Source organism: Suncus etruscus, chromosome 5, assembly GCF_024139225.1.
Source record: "Suncus etruscus isolate mSunEtr1 chromosome 5, mSunEtr1.pri.cur, whole genome shotgun sequence".
Classification (NCBI taxonomy): Eukaryota; Metazoa; Chordata; class Mammalia; order Eulipotyphla; family Soricidae; genus Suncus; species Suncus etruscus.
In genome coordinates this window covers 100,884,957-100,903,721 of record NC_064852.1, presented here as the reverse complement: position 1 = coordinate 100,903,721, position 18,765 = coordinate 100,884,957, and the positions used below count along the sequence as shown (strand labels likewise).

The following is an 18,765-nucleotide window of genomic DNA, read 5'->3' as shown; positions in this document are numbered from 1 at the left end:
TTTGAATTGGTGTCTGAAAACCTGGATTATTTTTAGAAACAGTCTATCAGAAGGACTAACCAACAAAATTGTGTAAATGTAGCCATGTTATTGTGAGACTCAGAAAATACAGAAGGAACAGGAGGAATAGTGCTATTGTTTCCTAAGTGAAAGCAAAATCTATTCTATAAAATAAACTAAAAAGTCCCAGCAATACAAAAGTATGTGGCCATGGTTATATAAGGCATGTAAATGTTGTATGCTCTGTTGTATACTTAGAAAAATACCTGAACAGTATAATAGTGAAAACATTTATTCAGGAGATGGGAATATGACTCATGTGGCGAAGCAAATGTTTAGCACTTGTTAAAGTATCAGGTTTGATCCCCAACACTTCTGGAGGTGGCTATGAAGGTCATCAGACCATTGAGCCACACCAGAGGTAATTTAGCAATATGAAAACTTTTACTCTGTGTCATTCATTGTACTAAAACTCCAAAAGCACATGCTTTAGACAACTTATTTTAAAATGTGTGATAATACAAAAATCTGAAAGTTAATATATATTAATAGAAGTGATCTGATATATGATTATAGCTGAAAATTAATATTAATTTATTTGACTCCAGCCCTAGGATCTTTTGCTATATCATATTTACTGAAAATGTATCTCTCCTAGTGGCATAATGCCTGGTACTATACTTTTGAATCTGCTGAGTGCAAGAATGAGTGAATGATTTGATACTAGAGTCTATTTTGCAATTAATTGTATTGGTGATGGTTGGGAAAATAACTCTGAAAAGATCTGATGTGAATAAATTTGTTGTAGATTTCGAAAGAAAGAGGTCAAACCAGGTACACTTCCCCGAACACTGCTATTGTGACTTTCAAATCAAATAAACCATAAACATTATTTTAAGTTTTATCTAAAATTTCCCTTTCTTGATCAAGGGCTAATACAGTGGGGAAAAAATGAGGGCCCAGGGCCAGAAAGACAGTACAGGGCTAAGGCATTTAACTTGCATGTAGCCATCCCCAGTTCAATCTCTGGCACCATGTGGTCCACCAAGAATTGTAATATTCATTCATGAAGGTCAACAATATCACCAATAAACTACCACCCCCAGTTGCCTGAGAATCTCAGTAGGGGTCATGTGGGCCTTCAGATCATGTTTTGAAAGATCCCCCTCCCTCTACTTAGTTAATAAAGGATGAATGCTTGGCTGGAATGGTAGCACAGTGGTAGGGCATTTGCCTTGCAAGCGGCCAATCTCGGGACAGACCAGGGTTTGATTCCCGCATCACATATGGTCGCCTGAGCCTGCCAGGAGTTGATTTCAAAGCACAGAGCCAGGAGTATCCACTAAATGCTAACAGGTGTGGCCCAAAAACAAAACAAAAAGAATGAATACTAGGTCTGAATATAAATCAAGACTGGTATTAGACTTAAAAACAAAATGGCCAATAACCAATAGTTTAATGAACTCTGGGTCTCATATCTTAACAATAGTTACACTTTGTTGAAACACTTAGAATTAAAGTACCCATCATATATATACCCATATTAAAATAGCTTAAGTTAATTTCATTTGGTTTAAATTAGCAAAAACTAAAATCAATCCTACAATAATCTATTATATGGCTATTTCAACATGAAAACAACCAAATACTCAAACTGGAAATCAATAAAGCATATGGCATTTAGTCAATGAATAACTTTTATCTCCAAATAGAAATGCTAAACAATATCCATATTCACCAGAGAAAAAGCTGTATTCCATTGAGGGCAAATGAAACTCAAATGTCATATTTATTCAGTCTTTCTCTGTGGATAGTGACATAAAATTTAGACATATCATTAAAAACTAAAGAGATTTTAAAACATAATAATAACAACTGAGTAAAGGGATTTGTAGCAAAAGATCTAATCAGAAGATACAAAATATATACTAATTTAAATATGGAAAGTTTTTTTTGGGGGGGGACCACATCCGGTGACTCTCAGGGGTTACTCCTGGCTATGTGCTCAGAAGTCGCTCGTGGCTTGGGGGACCATATGGGACACCGGGCGCTGGGGGATCTAACCGAGGTCCGTTATAGGCTAGCTCTGGCAAGGCAGACACCTTACCTTTAGCGCTGTAGAATTGGTCTTGCAGGTAAGGTTACACCTAATATCTGGTTCCCAAGACCCCTCCCAGAAATGGGTGGGTCTTAGGTATCTACACCCAAATCCAGGGTCTCAGGTACACCAACATAGCGCCACTGCACTGGCCCCTAAATATGGAAAGATTTTAAATAAATGAGAATACAATGCAAGAAAAACCTTTAGGCTACCCTAGGGATGAGTTGTAGCACCTAAAGAGGATAAACAAGGAAGATGCTAGCCATGGCTTCAGGATCATACTTAACTGAAAAGATTTAATTCAAAGCTTTTATTCGTATTCCAAGCCAACATTGGCTACAGTTGTCAAGAGATCAGGATCAGTGACTCAGATTGACCAAGACTCAGATAACCAAAGCTGGCAGATGGATCTGCAGGGTCATGGCTAAGGATATGAGTTCAGAACTGTGTGTTGGGAGAGCTATAAAGGTCATCATTGGTTTCTTGTCTGGTCTCTGAAGACACCTAACTAGTGTCTTCAGGCACATGGAAAATAATATCCTATGTTCCTACCACACCACACCCCCCACACCATGCACACTCACCCCCCACACACACACACAACCTCTATGGACTATGCAAAAGGAACAAATTAAAAATCAAATGGAGAGAACTACCTTTCTTTTGTAGTTGCTTCAGTGCCCTCTACTGATAAAACATCACCATGGTCACAGTAGAGGTCTAATGTCTGAAGAGTCCAATTCACTGTGGCTATTGGACACCAAAGGATAAACTTCTAACAGAATTGAGTGATGTTAAACTTGAAAGGAACACTGTATTCAATAAATATTACTATTCATAATGCTTTTGCTTTCTTTTCTGGGCCACACATGGTGGTGCTCAAGGGTTACTCCTGACGCTGCTCTCAAGAATCAAGCCTGGCGGGCTCTGGAACCATATGGGATGCCAGAGATCAAACCTGAGTTAGTCGCATGCAAGGCAAATGTGTTGTACTTTCACTCCAAGCCTTCATAATGTTTTTCATTAGGCTATACTATTTACTATTTATATATTTTATCTGTATTTTTAATAAAATACTTATTATTCTTTCAATTCCCTAAACTATTTCATAAATGAATGTGGACTCAAATTTGCTTGCAAATAGACTATTAAGTCCTTTACCTACTGGCATTTTTTCAAAACAACTAGTAAGTCATTCTTGAAATTCCAATATTATTTAACTACAACTTTTGCATTACCTGCTGACTTGTACATACTACTATAAATAAGTAGAAAGATGTCCCATGTCCACAAACACATTAAAAGTAGCAACGATCTATGTATACTGCATTGCATTATGCATTTCTTTATTCAGTTGGTTAATTAAAATTTCTTTTTTTGGGGGGTCACACCCAGCAGCGCTTAGGGGTATTTCTGGTGTTGTGCTCAGAAATTGCTCCTGGCAGGCACGGGGGACCATATGAGATGTTGGAATTCGAACCACCATCTGTCCTGGATCAGCTATATGCAAAGCAAACGCCCTACCACTGTGCTATCTCTCCAGCCCCTAATTAAAATTTCTTAACACTTCTTTTCAGTAAGTATGAATTCTAAAATAATAAAAAAAACTATATTGTTGGGTATTGGATCTCTCTAATTGTTTATCAGACTGAGCAGTCAGGATAAATAATTTAAATATAACCCAGATATTAGATAGATATTATACTAAAAGAATGTGATTTTTGTGATAGGCTATTTTGAAGCTATTAAAATTCTTTTTAATTATTTCTAATAGCATCTTATAATCAAATATATATAAAATAAAATCTCTTAGAATCACGTTATGCAAAAAATTAAGTAATGTAGAAAAACATTAAAATGTGAAATACCATACCAATTATTATTATTGTAGGGACAAAGATAAAAACATTGTGAGATTGTAATACTATTTTTTTCTTTCTATTTATTCCATTAGTATGTATATATTAATTGACAAAATAAGGGGAACTACTAAGTTTCTCACGCTTTAAATAACTCATAATTCTAAAGATATAAAAAGATGTTCAGAATGACTTCAAAAAGTAGTATGTGTCTTTGTCTAATAATAAAAAGAGTTTTGACCTCTAAACACAGAGCAGAAGTCTTCCACACACCAAAAAAAAAAAAAAAAAAAAAAAAAAAAACACTATCGGGAAAGTAAAAGATCCTGAGCAAAGTCTTGAGTTGATCCCATGACAGTATGCTCCAAGGACGGAGAAACCCCATATCTCTTAGGCCAAGTGAACTTCTTTTCGAATGACCCCAATATTTACTGTGCCAGGGCAGGAGGGAAAAAACAAAAATACAAAAAGCACAAAACCTTGGTTATTTTTTATATAAATATATATATATTACCTTCAAAAAAATAAAATAAAAAGAGTTTGAAATTTATATAGAAAATAAAACAAATATTAATTTTTGTACTTAAATATATTTTTATGGAAGTAGTGTTTAGATAAACTTTCTGTAAATAATTTTAAAAGATCTAAAAATGAAATCTTCATTTTCAGATGTTAAATGTTATCCTAAAATTTTTGTTTTGTTTCATTTTCATTTAATTAGCATATACTTTGTGTATGAATCCAAAACTGAACAAGGCAGCACAGCTGATACTTGCATCAATCAAGAGTGCAGTATATTGCAAAGAGATAAAGTATCAGAGGAAAGCAAAGAAATTAGCATAGTAAAGTGGTATGATTGAAGTCTATACTAGACATTGCCAAGCAGAAAAGGGAAATGAATCATTCTTGGATAAAGATCATTGCTTTTCAAACAGAAAAGCAGCAGCTTAGAGAGAAACAGCTTCAGATAGTCAGAAAAAAATGCAATTAATTCTGCAGCACTAATGGTAGGGTAGATAGGCCATAAGAAAGAGATAAAACTGATATGTAATCTAGCCATCCCGAAGAGGTTGGTCTTTTTAGTAAAAGGTGAAAGATTTACACAATTTGAAGAGAAGCCAGAGTTGAGTTTTTTTTTTTGTTTTTTGTTTTTGTTTGTTTTTTGTTTTTGTTTGTTTTTATCCCAAACCAGAATCTACAGTTTTAAACCTTGAAGGAGGGGGAGCTGGGTATTAGAAAATTCTTGTCTTGTTGAGAAAAGCCCAAAAAAAGAGTAACAGTTGCACTGGTGACTGAAACCCAACTGCAGTCATGTTTCTAAAAAAAGATGTTTAAATAAAGATTAAAAATAAAGAGTAACAGAGCACTTATTTTTTATATCTGATTCTCTTTACAACTTTTTTCTTCCTTCCTTCCCTCCTTCCTTCCCTCTTTCCTTTCTCCCTCCCTCCCCTTTCTCACTCCCCCTCCCTTCCTTCCTCCCTTTTCTCCCTCCCCCTCCTTCCTTTCTCTCTCCCTTCCTCCCTCCCTCCCTCCCTTTCCTTCCTTCCTTCCTTCCTTCCTTCCTTCCTTCCTTCCTTCCTTCCTTCCTTCCTTCCTTCCTTCCTTCCTTCCTTCCTTCCTTCCTCCGTTCCTTCCTACCTCCTCTCCTTCCTTCCTCCCTCCCTCCCTTTTCTCCCCCTCCTTCTTTCCTTCCTTTCTCCTGCCTTCCTTCTTTTCTGCCTTCCTTCCTCCATCCCTTTCCTTCCTCCCTCCCTCCCTTTTCTTCCTCCCTTCCTTTCTCCAACCCTTTCCTTCCTCCCTCCCTTCCTTCCTCCCTTTCTTTCCTTCCTCCATCCCTTTCCTTCCTCCCTTCCTTTTCTCTCCCTTTCCTTCCTTCCTCCCTTTGTTCCCTTCACTCTTCCCTCCCTTCCTTTCTTTCTTACCTTCCTCCCACCCTTCCTTCCTTCCTTCTCTTCTTCCTTTCTTCCTTCCCTCAGCCCCTCCCCCTTCCTTCCTCCCTTCTTTCCCTCCCTCCCTTCTCCTCCCTTTCTTCCTCCCTCCCTTCCTTCCTTTCCTTCCTTTCCTTCCTCCCTTCCCTCCTCCATTCCTTTTTCCCTCCTTCCTTCCTCCCTTCCTCCCTCCCTCCCTCCCTCCCTCCCTCCCTCCCTCCCTCCCTTTCCTTCCTTCCTTCCTTCCTTCCTTCCTTCCTTCCTTCCTTCCTTCCTTCCTTCCTTCCTTCCTTCCTTCCTTCCTTCCTTTTGCTTTTTTAGGACATAACTAGCAGTGTTCAGGAGTTACTTATGAGTCTACACTATGAAATTTTTCTTGAGGAGCACAGGGGTCACATCAAACCTGGGTAGACTACATGCAAGCCATGTGCCCTAACTGCTGTACTAGCGCTCTGGCCCCATTTTTTACTAGAATAAACGGAAAAAAAAACTGATGATATACTCAGGGTATGTTGTAGTATTGGAAACAATGCTAGTGTGATATGAAAAACATTTACTCTATCCATCATACTGTGCTAACAAGGTCATATTTTGGATAAAATTATTAGCCTTAAAACTCATTGTATGATGTCATTTCATAAAATTATAAATATATTTAATACCAATGTCTATATCTTTTAATTTTCTTCAATTTTTTAATAAGAAAAAATTTATATTTGAGTCTAGTCAATGTGACCTCTCATAAATATATACTTGATTAAACTAAATGAACTTTCACATATTTGTGAATATTTTCTTTGATAATCTATCAAAATTTGACAAGTAGAATTTGAAAATACATCAAAAACATTCTTATATACTGGTTGATTTTTCATTTTGAAGAGATCAATAACCCATGTATAATTTTGTTTTCGTATCAACTATTCATGTGTAAAACATAGATTGATAGAATTATTCAGATAATTGAAATATTTTACCAATTTTATGCTACCATCTGGTAGCAGCATTGCTAGTCATATCAGAAAATTCCTTTTAAGTTTTGAAAAGCTGTTGATGCCATGGTTGCAGATACAAGTTTCCCAAAATTCGAATTCTCTCTTGAAAATTCAAATATTGTCAATGGGAACAAATAATGTCAGTTACTTTTCTTGAAACAACATGCTCACTTTATTTACTTTCGAAAGATCATCTGCCAGATATCCAAGTTTGAATAACCACAATTTTTCTGTCAATCATTCTTGCAAGTAAAAGCTATACAATGGAAAAAACTTCTAGTTCAGTTTGTTACTCAGTGCTAACACTTATTTTTTAGTTAGCTGTCTTCATATTTTAGCAAGTGGCAGATTTTCTTCCTGTAGTTTCCATTCAGTCCACAAAATGTTAAAAAGAGAGAAAGAGAGAGAGAGAGAGCGAGAGAGAGAGAGAGCTTGTGTGTTTAAATAAAATGTAATATTTTTCTTTTTTTTTTCTTTTTTTTTTTGGTTTTTTGGTCACACCCGTTTGATGCTCAGGGGTTACTCCTGACTAAGCACTCAGAAATCGCCCCTGGCTTGGGGGGACCAAATGGGACACCAGGGGATTGAACCACGGTCCTTCCTTGGCTTAGGCTTGCAAGGCAGACACCTTACCTCTAGCGCCACCTCGCCGGCCCCAAAATGTAATATTTTTAGTGCTTCATCAAAGACATTTCCTTATAAATGTTTTAATTTAGCTATTTATTTTATTTTGCTTCATTCTACTGGAAATGTATGGCAGTGAAGAATTTAATGGCTACCCATGAAATTTGAGGTCACTGTTTCAATAAGTGTCAAAAATTGAAGCTTTACTTGACCATGCCCCATCAGGGCAGGTATCAACAAAGCAAAGAATTTTGACTATAAATACATATTATTATGAAGAGTTTTAAACATGTGGACTCTATGGAATTTAAGGGATTTTAAAATCTATCAACCACACTTTAAAAATTACTACTGAAATCATGTCAATAAATGTTTTGTTTTTTTGACTGGATTCTTTTATGTACCTATATCAAAGAATAAGATTCTGCATATATTTTAATAAGTGAGGGAGGTTTATGAATAAAATAAAGCATCCTCCAAAAAAAGGATAAAATAAAATAGAATAACAAAAATGACAATTATGAAATACACGGTAAGGATTGACCCAGAGAAAAGAAAATGATATTCCATTCTTATTACTCCTTAGAGGTTTAGTTGAGGAGACCACCATCCTTTTTTTCTTATTAAATTCTATTTAACTTTTAAGTATGTTAAAATTTCATTTGTAGAATTTGTTCAAAGGGCAATCTTCATTCATACAGGTTGATCTATAATCCTCTAAATGCCTTACACATTGGTATGCAATTTTCTAGAGTCTAGACTACTCAAATCACTGGAAACCTGAAACGCCAAACCAACACTGCACTGAAACTATGGTATTCTAGACAAGAAACCAATCTGTTGCCTCTTTGGTTTTGTACCAACACACTGACTGACATTCATAGCCTAAAATACCACCAGCCTTTTAAAATGGCATATCACATTCCAGGTAGTATCAAAACTGCTGCCTGGTAGTATTTGTCAAGGCTCAAAGCAACTCTTTCCAGGATTTTTAAATCCACTGAATTTCTAAGATTAAATTATTTTAGGTAACAAAATTTTATTAGCGTTCCCTCCTCTTTGAATATATAATTGGAAACCTTTGATCTAGTTTTTTTACTCAATATTTCTCCTAAAATTTTTCTAATTATTAGCATTTGCTTAAAATAGCCTACATGTTTTTATCTTAGATTGTTCATTAATCCTCTGTTCTTCTAACACAGATCCCTCACTACTTCTCAATAGAATTATTTCACATTCCCTAAAGCAATTTACATTAATGATAAACTCATTGCTTTACCATTGGCTGTACAAACACTATTGACTCTTGTCATCACTCCCTGGATGAGCCTATAACTCAATTTTTGTTAATTTGCTGACCTTTATTACCAGTTGTTGAAAATATTTATTTACAAACTGTGTCATTGTATTTGTTTTAATTTCTCAATCTGAAGACTAAAAAATAATTCATTGCAAGTAGCTGACACTGCAAATATGATTTTTTATTTAACATTTTGCTGAATTATGAAGAAAGCAGTTGTATTACCAAGTCATACAATTTTAAGAATGATATACCTTTGACAATTCAAAATTAAATCTACTTAGATTCCTTCCTAAAGATTATTTTTAATTACTATAATTTTATTATAGAGGGTTTATGAGTTTGAAACATTCTAACATTCATCTCTTTTTGAAATAACCTTACATTGAGTTTACTACTTGATTATAGATATAATAAATCATTTCTATAAAATAAATTTACATTATTCCACATAAAGTAATTAAATTTATTTTAGTTCTTATATTTTTGCATCTACCCCAACCCCTGCTTCTTAGTTTCAAACCAATACATACTTATTTTGGAAAATTTGTACAAAACTATTAAATGAACAATACTGAAAATTTACTTATATAGAGCCTTAGTAATCATATTATGTTTTTCTTTAATACTATAATTTTTGTTTTATTAGAAATTTTAAAGTTGTTTTCATTATTTTTGTTATAAGATAAATAACATTCAGTATCCTGTTTTTATAAAGAGAAAAATAGGAATTATGCTCCATATAGCAGTGATAATTATCATGTTCTTCCCAGTTTTGTTTAAAAAATCACATTTTTCTTTATTTTTTAAATCACATTTTTCTTTTCTTTTTTTTCCCAATTATTTCTTTAAAAATAATTGATGGCACTATAATTCTTCATTATTTGAATTGATTGTACCTACCTAACCATTATTCATTATTCTAACACTATGTATTATGTGTCTTAAATTGTTTAAAATTTTGTGTGATTTCTATTTCTGTAAAGGTATTAGCATCAAACTATTCCCATCCAACTACTGTCAATCCAAAATTTAATCCATTCTTAACTATATGAATCAAGATATCAGATTCCTAACTCAAACCCAGAAACCTAAAAAAATCACTTTCTGGAAATCTACACTCACTTCCTGGGGATCTAAACTTTACTCAGAATGAAAGTAAAAACGAAAAAACAAAAACAATAAAATCCAGCCCCACCATAAAAACAAAATAAAAACAAATTTGAAAATTTTATTCATGGTAGATTATTAGAGATTTGTCATTCAAAAATGATTGGAGTATCTGATTATTATTTCTTCTTTAGATTTGAGCTATTGTTAAACTCTGTGAATTATAATTAATAACTTTCCAAGTCATAACTTTGTTATAATTTGACCTAACTCAATGTCAGTTGTTTTATTGACATACTTTGCATAGATTATAAATTTGAACAGAATAAGGATGACCACCATTTTGCTTCATCTTGTTGCCTCTTTAAATACAAAGCTAATGATTATTTTACTGAGTTTTTAACAAATGCACAGATAACTTAATATTCAGTGAGAGGAGAGCAGGAATTATGATGTTCTATCATTAGTATGACAACAGTAGTTTTATTACCAACAAAAACTTTTGTTTCAGTCTTCTTTGTTGCTCATTTTAGCAGTCATACATGTAACCAAAGAAAACTACTTTCTTAAAAAAAAAACTGATGTGACACTTTCAGAGTTTTCACACTAACTAAATTCTAACTAAATCCTGAATACCAACAGTGTGATTGCATTTGGAGACAGGGCATTTAAGGAGTTATTAAGTTAAAGTAAGACTGTCAATGTGGCCCTTTTTAAAATTTGACTGTTGTCTTTATATAAGAAGACATTTTAATTCAAGAAGAGACATCAATGATGCATATACATAGAGGAAAAATAATGTGAAGGACACTATGGCTCAATCAACAAGAGAAATAAACAAACCTGCAGATACCCTGATTTTGGATTCAGAGCCTCCAGAATTGTGAGAAATAAATTTCTATTTAATGTATTGGGTTTAATTCTAATATCTCAGTCCTTCTGAATGGCACACCTCTATTTCAAGTTTAACATCCCCCAAATCTCTCCACCAATATGGTTTATGAGACAAAAGCAAACTAGAAACATAGAAAATACAGAACATAGATAGTATATTTACATAAGTTCCAGAGAACATGAACTTGTAGTAGTGATTTATTTAAAATCACTAATAATCTTTCCCACCAAATAGCAACTTATTACTGAATCATTATCTTCTTATATTTCCAGTACAGTGAAAATTAAAAAAATATACTTTCAATATATACAAAAGCATACAACTTGAGGTTAGATTCAAAAGTGATGTTAACAGATGCATCAATTTTTTTATATATTCAAGTTAAGGAATTCTCTGGAAAAAAACTCACATCTTCTTTATTCTTAAAGAAAAATGTCATTTCTAACAAAATGCATAAAATACTTGAGAATAAAAATATAGATGCATGTAACTGTGGCACAGCTAACAAGATTAACAAGATAATTAAGTGGTAAAAGCAGTCATTTCAGCACATCATGCTGGGACAACTGGATATCAACACGCAAAAGAAAGAAATTAGACCCCTACTTCACAGTATATACAAACATTTAGGGATATAGTTTATAAACCATAAAAAATAGATAGAAATTTCATGGATTTTCAATTAGGCAATGATTTCTATATGATACTAAAAATTAACTAAACGAAAGAAAATGAAAGCTAAAACTTACAGATACTTTATCAAACTTAAAGCCAATGTTGAAGGTTGCTCAATGGGAAAAAAAATAAACTTTTGTCAACTTAAAGAGATAAACTAAGAAAAAAGTTGTATTTAAATTGAAAGAGAAACTAACATTTTGCTAGTTACTCTCAATGTTGGTAGGTAATCGAGAAAACAACCAGGAAATCATAAATAAATCAGTAAGATGCAAAAGAAGTAATAGTGATTAACTATAGATAAAAATAAAAGCTTATGTCTATATTTTCCATGTTACTATTTCTATAAAATCACAATCATATTAATTCACTTTCCAAAAAATTGCTTTCTTTAAATACTGAGTACCCATTGTATCCTCACTTCTCTAAGGAATGTATATTTGTTTCTGTACCTCCTGAAAGTACTCATTCAGAGGAGAGGCCTTAAATACACATAAGAATGATTTAACTAATAGTATACTGAAATTTAACAATCTTACTGAGGCATAATCTAATACATCAATTTGAATCTTCTGAATATTTTGAGTCAAGTATACTGCATTCTAGGTACTAAAGAATTTTTTACAGAACTTCACAAATTCAAAGAAATATAGTCCTTTTTAAAAAACCTAGTAATATGTCACATTAAATTGAAATGTATTTGATACTGCTCTTGTTTCGTTTTTGTTTTTGTCTTTTAACTTTTTTTAATCTATACTTGAGTCCTAGCACACTTAACAAGACTCCACAGATCTATCCAACTGGTCCCTGCTATGACCTAGTTCCTACTGTTTCATCTCTCTGGATGGCTTACAGGAAGGGATCTTTCTTCATACCCTTTACCAACTAAGTGCTTTGTGACCTTTGTGTTTTCTCTCATTTTTTTTCTGTCCATCAATCTTTCTCATTTACTTAGCATCAGTTTTCCCTTGTACCTCCATATAATTCTTCTTATTTCTTTCTCCTAATTTAGTTTTTATCAGAGAACATGTGTGCACTTTTGCAGAATAGCCTGACAGAAGGGAAGAAACAAAGGTAACACAGGGAATCAGACTTCCCTTCTCACTGGCATCGACTAGACTTCTCTTCAAATACTGTTATTTCACCTAAGATAAATATATCTATGGTTTAATTTTATTAGACTGGAAGCACATGAAGGCAAGAATTTTGCTTTATTGTTCATTTCCAGGTACTCAGAGAGGGGAAGACATCATATTTTAATAAATAAATTAGTTTAGTTTAGTTTTTTTTTTTTTAAACTCCTGTCTCTGTTCTCAAAATCTATTTCTGGAAGGGGTTAGGGATCCAGTATATGTGGTGCCAGGTTTGAATCTGGATCAACTAAATGCAAGGCAAGCTCCTTAACTCCTATATTAATGCTCTGGTCCCTAGTAAATTAATAGAGTAGATTTAGGAAATCATCCTAAACCAAAGTAATTTCAAATACTGGCATGTAAAAAAGTCGATGAATTACATATACATAACTGCTTGGACTGGTGCAACCAAGCCAGTAGATTGACTTGTGCATATCCTGTCAAACTAAGCCCTGACTTTTTGTGCTAACACTTGGCTTTGCAATCACATAGGTAATAGACAAATAATCAAAAGCTCAAAATCACACTTTCTGGCATCATGTTTAGGCTCTGAAATTTTCTGCAAGTTAATTTTGTGTCATTGTGTCTTAGTTATCTCATCCATAAATTAGTGATTAATAGTAGTACCAATCGCATAGAATTAAATAAGAAAATATAAAACGTTTGGAGCAATCACTGACACAGAGTAAATACAGTACATTCTGTTAAATAAAAGAATTAAGAAATGTGAAACTTGGCAACATGGACATGGATAAAGTTAGGAAAACACAGTTAAGGACTGTTTCAAAATATAAACACCAAACTCAAAGTCAACGACAACAGAATCAATGCCCAATTTTCAACAAGCTATACACAGAGGGGACCAGTTATACTACCAGTCCGGAGGGGTAAAGGAGAGAGATGCTGGGAACAGGGTTGGAGGGAGAACAACACTGGTGGTGGGAATACCTCTGATTCAATGTCAGTATGTACCATAAATATTTCTGTGAAAGACTTGTAATTCACGTTGGTCACAATAAAAAATATTTAAAAAATATGACTCAGTTGTGTGGGGTTTTTTCTCATCACAATTGCTCTGAGAATAAATCTCTTCCCCAACTCTGTCTAAAGCGAGCAAAATCAGAACAGAGCTGTGAAACATGCTGAATTGCCTAATCAGACTTTCAAAGGGACATAATTGCTGCACAATACAAAACCCCATAGAGCCAGAGGTGGAAGACTACAAAGGCATCAAATTGCAGAACTCCACCCTCCCTAAAATCTGTTTCTCTTCCCCTCCCCCTTCCAAGGAAACTGAAAGAATGAGACCTTAAACTTCAGGTATTTGAGGGCCGAAGTGAGGGGTTTGGGCCTCTCTAAGAGTTTGACATGTAACAGTATAGCAGTAGCACCAAACAACCCCCAGATTTCCTCCATTTTTTGTCAGCACACCAAAAGAAGGCATTCCAGTGTGTCCCCTCTCAGAATCGTTCTCTGGTTCCCTTAATTCGAAGAGATAAAATGTTCCCTACAGGATCTTTCTATGAGATTCTGGAATTTCCATACTGTGTGTTATTAGCAAGGGAGTTAACGTCTGGGTCTCTGGTCTACCCCTTTATATCTGATATCTCTGGTTGGTAATGCAGGATCCTGGCTGAGATCCCCAGTGCCCTCTTGGATACTGTATAATTAATTAGGCCTCCAATTGTGCCTTCCCATTCCCTCTTAAGGCTCGAGACCATGCCTTAAAGGGAAATTGTCCTAATAAACAAGGCTCTACTAAATCTCTCAGCAAGGGATAGCTATGTAAATAGGATTTTTAGTATAGGTAGCAGAATCCAAAGCATTTTTTTAAATTTATTTTAACGGTATGGGCTTTCTAGTGTACTGGCTGCCCAAAGAAAAATCTGGAAAAAAATGTGAAACCAGTAGGGAAACAAACCATAAAAAGGAGTTGCAAAGAGTTTATTGAAAACTAATTCCATTGCCAGGTTCAAGTGCTATAACCAGCCACTTGGGCTCTATTCTCGTGGTTTATAATGTTACCTCACCCTTTCCACGAAATTGTTTTCCAGTAAATCTCTGTGGCCATCCATTCCTGTCTACACATTATGTTCCTAAAATAGACACCATCTAAAAATCTCTTCAGGAGCTTTGTGGAGGAAGGCCTAAAATGCAACCCTTCTCCTGTAAGCGGGATGCCAGGGCTTAAGAAATACAACCATAAATCGGGGGTTTATAGGAGTTTTCCCACCAGAGTTATCCTGCTTCCAAAAAAAGTGTCAGATATTGGTGAACATGTGGATTGTCCAAGTTACATCATCCAGGCCTGCCAAGGTCCTGCAGCAAATAGAAAGGTAAGATACCCTCTGGACAGGAGAAACTAAAGCAGGCATCATGCATAACCTCAGTATGGAATTTTCCTATTTCTGTTTGGCATCATTTGTGGGGATCTGATTTAAAGAGTCTTTTGGAGAAATATATTCTGTAAATATACTCTCCTAGCACATTAGAAATACCATGTGAACTTGTAAATCTCTACATGAAGCAACCACATTTTAGGATCTTGACAGCAGCATTTGGTAATTTGGAAGTTTGATACTGCAGCTCAGAAATATTCAGTCACATGCACATATGGACAGAGCAGGAGCTTTGGTTGATTCAACAGACACTTGAAAAATCACCTACCACCGCTCATTTTGGACTGATTTGTGGAAAAGAAGTGACAGCTGTCAGTTAAGTAACAGAAGGAGAGAGAGAGAGAGAGAGAGAGAGAGAGAGAGAGAGAGAGAGAGAGAGAGAGAGAGAGAGAGAGAGAGAGAGAGAGAGAGAGAGAGAGGTTGAGGGTAGAGGGGCTTTCCACACATACCTCAAACAGGTAGGAGAGAGGGAATCTATGAAAGCTAAGGCCAAAGACATTTGGACAAGCCTCCAAAAACACCCATGGACATTTCTTGTGCTATTTGGAAAAGCAAGACGGTTGACACTGGGGGAAACCAAGAACCTCTGCAGTATCATTGCCGATCATGACCTCTGTCTATTTAAAACTTACTCAATCTTCCACCTGGCATTCTACTGAAGAGGGGATTCTTTCCCACCTCCTCCGAGCTCCTTTTTCAGTGTGATTGGGCGAGAGTTAGGGGTCATACATCTTCGTCCCTTTCTCCCCCCAAAAGCCCAGTTTCTGCCCGAGGAAGCTGAACATCCCTGCATTGCTAGGCTTCAGCAGCGGTCCCGATGCCTTCCTCCCTTCCTGCGGGGTTACCACTAAGATCTAATTTTTGTTCCATCCCTCGGAACAATATGACCTCTATTCTTCGCTAGCTTGTGCAAGTTCTAAAGCACCCGGCGAACCAGGAGGGGGGGGGGGCTTCCAAAGGAGACCTTGAATAGGATGAAGGCAAGCAAAGGCAAGAACTGGTCAGCTTCCAAGCTATTTCAGGCCAAAGAAACCCATCTTGGATCAAAATGCTGAGCTGCAAAAAACAAACCTGATTTCAGTTCGTGGAAGGTGGAGAGGAAGGGGGAGGGGAGGGGAGGAGAGAGGGAAAAGAAGAGGGAGGAGGGGGATAGTTGCTTAGAATTCTCCTACCAAAAAAAAAAAAAAAAAAAAAGACTTCCTGCTCTACCTTAACTGTCCATCTCTGGGCCCCTTATCTAACAGAATACCTGGAACGAATATGCCTCAAATTGCAACGAAACAACCAGATGGCTTACCTGATCAAAAGGAAAATTACCCATCTGCAATGTGGAGCAGCATAGCATCTCCCAAAGACCAGAGGATATAACAACGTGCCTTCGGTTGCAATTGTTCAGATCCCTTCTCGCCAAAGGTGAAGAGTATTTACAAGGCTGCAGTCTCACTGGGGCAGGACACACGTCCCCAAACACACACACACACACGCACACATCCACACATCCACCAGAAACCTCTGCAGTATCCTCTCGGCTTCATCCTCGCCTCACTCTATGGTACCTAATACAAATCAGCAAATAGCTTGTTTAAAAAAAAAAAAAAAAAGTCGAGAAAGCACTTTACATTTCATCGCCATCTAGTGGTCAGATATTAAATGTTTTCTCACCCGCCGAATTTGTGTTCTCAACCTCATTTTCTCTCAACCTCCTTGGCCTTATCTTTTTGCCTCTTGTACTCTTACTTTCTCTGGCTTCTCGTTCAATCTCCAAAACTCTAGCAGATCAAACACAAATGATGCAGAAATGTAAAGATTACAAACTACATGTAGCTCTCAAAGAAAACAAATACCTTCAATGTTGTTTTTGCGTCTTATTTCTAATATTTTTGGTTGTATCCTGTATGAATTGTTGTGAGTGAACTTTGAACTTGTATTATACCAGGTAAACTAATCAATCTATTTTTATTACAGACATGTGGCTTTTATTGAGAATCATTTTTAATATGTTTATTAAACTAGAACCTATTAAACAAAATTCACTGTTAAACACTGTGAACTCCAACACAGTTCTCTCATTTGCCTTTTATCTCTTGGTCTAGACTCATAAAAATGTGGGGAAAGTGGTCACATCTGGCGACTTCCAGTGTTTACTACTATTTCTGTTTTCAAGGGACCAAATGGAGTGCTGGGAATGAAATTCAGTTGGCTGTGTACAAGGCCGATGCTTGGCCCTCTGTACTATTACTCCAGCCCCTAGTATCAAGAATATTGCTAGGTTCACAAAGCATTTACTAGTCTTTATAAGTTACTGAAGATTTCATCTTATTTATAGAGGAAAGAAAGTTAAGAAGATAATTTCCTATTACAACTTTAAAAATCCTGTTGTTTTTAGTATGAAGAGATATGAGTGAAGGTATTTTCCTTTTTGCTCATGACTGATCCCAGTGGTATCCGTAGAATTGCAAATCATCCCTCCAAACACCACCAAAAATGATCCTTGATCAGAAAGTCAGGATTAAGTCCTAGCCACCAGTGGGTATAACTCAACTAAAAAAAATATCTATAAAGCTTAACAAAAACTACATTCTTCTATGAAAGGCCTTCATGATAACATTGACACATTAGTTAATTTATTAATTTTGAAAATGGTGCTGTACAGTCTCTGATAGTCAAGAAAATGTATAAAAGAAGTTGGACATGCAGGGGCTAATAATGCATGCTTTGCCTAAAAAAAGAAGAATAACAACAAAACTAGTGTGATGTGGAAAGAAAGATTCCCCACCACTGTTCTAAAAAGATTTAATAATCCAGCCTTCTTGGAAAACAGTATGAACATTTTTAAACAAAAACTAAGACTTGAAATTCCATGAAATCTAGGTTTCTACCCCAAGTGCCTAAAAAATGATTCTGAAAAGGTATTTGCCATTCCTATATTTATTGCAGCACTAGTCACAATATCCAAAATCTGGAAAAAATCCAAGTTCCCAAGAAAAATGAAACTATTATATATGTATGTCATATCTTATATAGCACATATCATATCATATATGTATATAAATGCTATAGAATATTATTTGGCTATAAGAAAAATTAAATCATCTCACTTCTTGTTCATGGATAGATCTGGAGCATATCATGATGCACTAAGTTAAAAGAAGAGGAACAGGGGCAGGAGAGATAGCACAGAGTTAGAGCATTTGCCTGCAAGCAGCCGATCCAGAGCAGATAGCGATTTGAATCCCAGCATCCCATATGGTCCCCTGAGCCCGCCAGGAGCGATTTCTGAGCGCAGAGCCAGGAGTAACCCGAGTGTCACCAGGTGTGACCCAAAAAACAAAAAAGAAAGAAAAAAAAAGAAAGAAAAAGAAAAAAGAAGACGAACAGATCCAGAATTATCTCTCTCATATGTGAAATACAAGAAATAGTATATGGAAATAGCAAATGACCCAAATATTACCCAAGGAAACACTGCCTGAGTACTGGTTTATGCAACTAAACCTACTTATACTTTAGTGGAGGGAATGGTGTTAAAACATGCATAAAACCCTAACTTTAGCAGTATTGTAAATCATACTGCCTCAAATAACATTTGAAAAAGAAGAAGACATAGTGTTGCATGTACAAGGACCACATGGTCCCATTAGCACAAATAGGATTGGCCCAGGAGGTCCCATAACTGGCCTTAGCAGTACCACATCACTGGGCCTGAGCATTGAATTATCCATCCCAACCAAGCATCTCAGAAGTGG

The 18,765-nt window shown here is 35.6% G+C and overlaps 1 protein-coding gene across 5 annotated transcripts in view; it reads right to left on the bottom strand.

The window, feature by feature from the left end:
• SCN1A (sodium voltage-gated channel alpha subunit 1) overlaps positions 1 to 16,600 on the bottom strand; it is a 162,073-nt gene extending 145,473 nt beyond the window's left edge. For all 5 annotated transcript variants that reach the window (XM_049773370.1, XM_049773373.1, XM_049773371.1 and 2 more), the window contains exon 1: positions 16,320 to 16,600. The gene's annotated coding sequence lies outside the window, so the exon portion shown is untranslated. The remainder of the gene's footprint in view (positions 1 to 16,319) is intronic.
• Between the last annotated feature and the right edge of the window lie 2,165 nt (positions 16,601 to 18,765).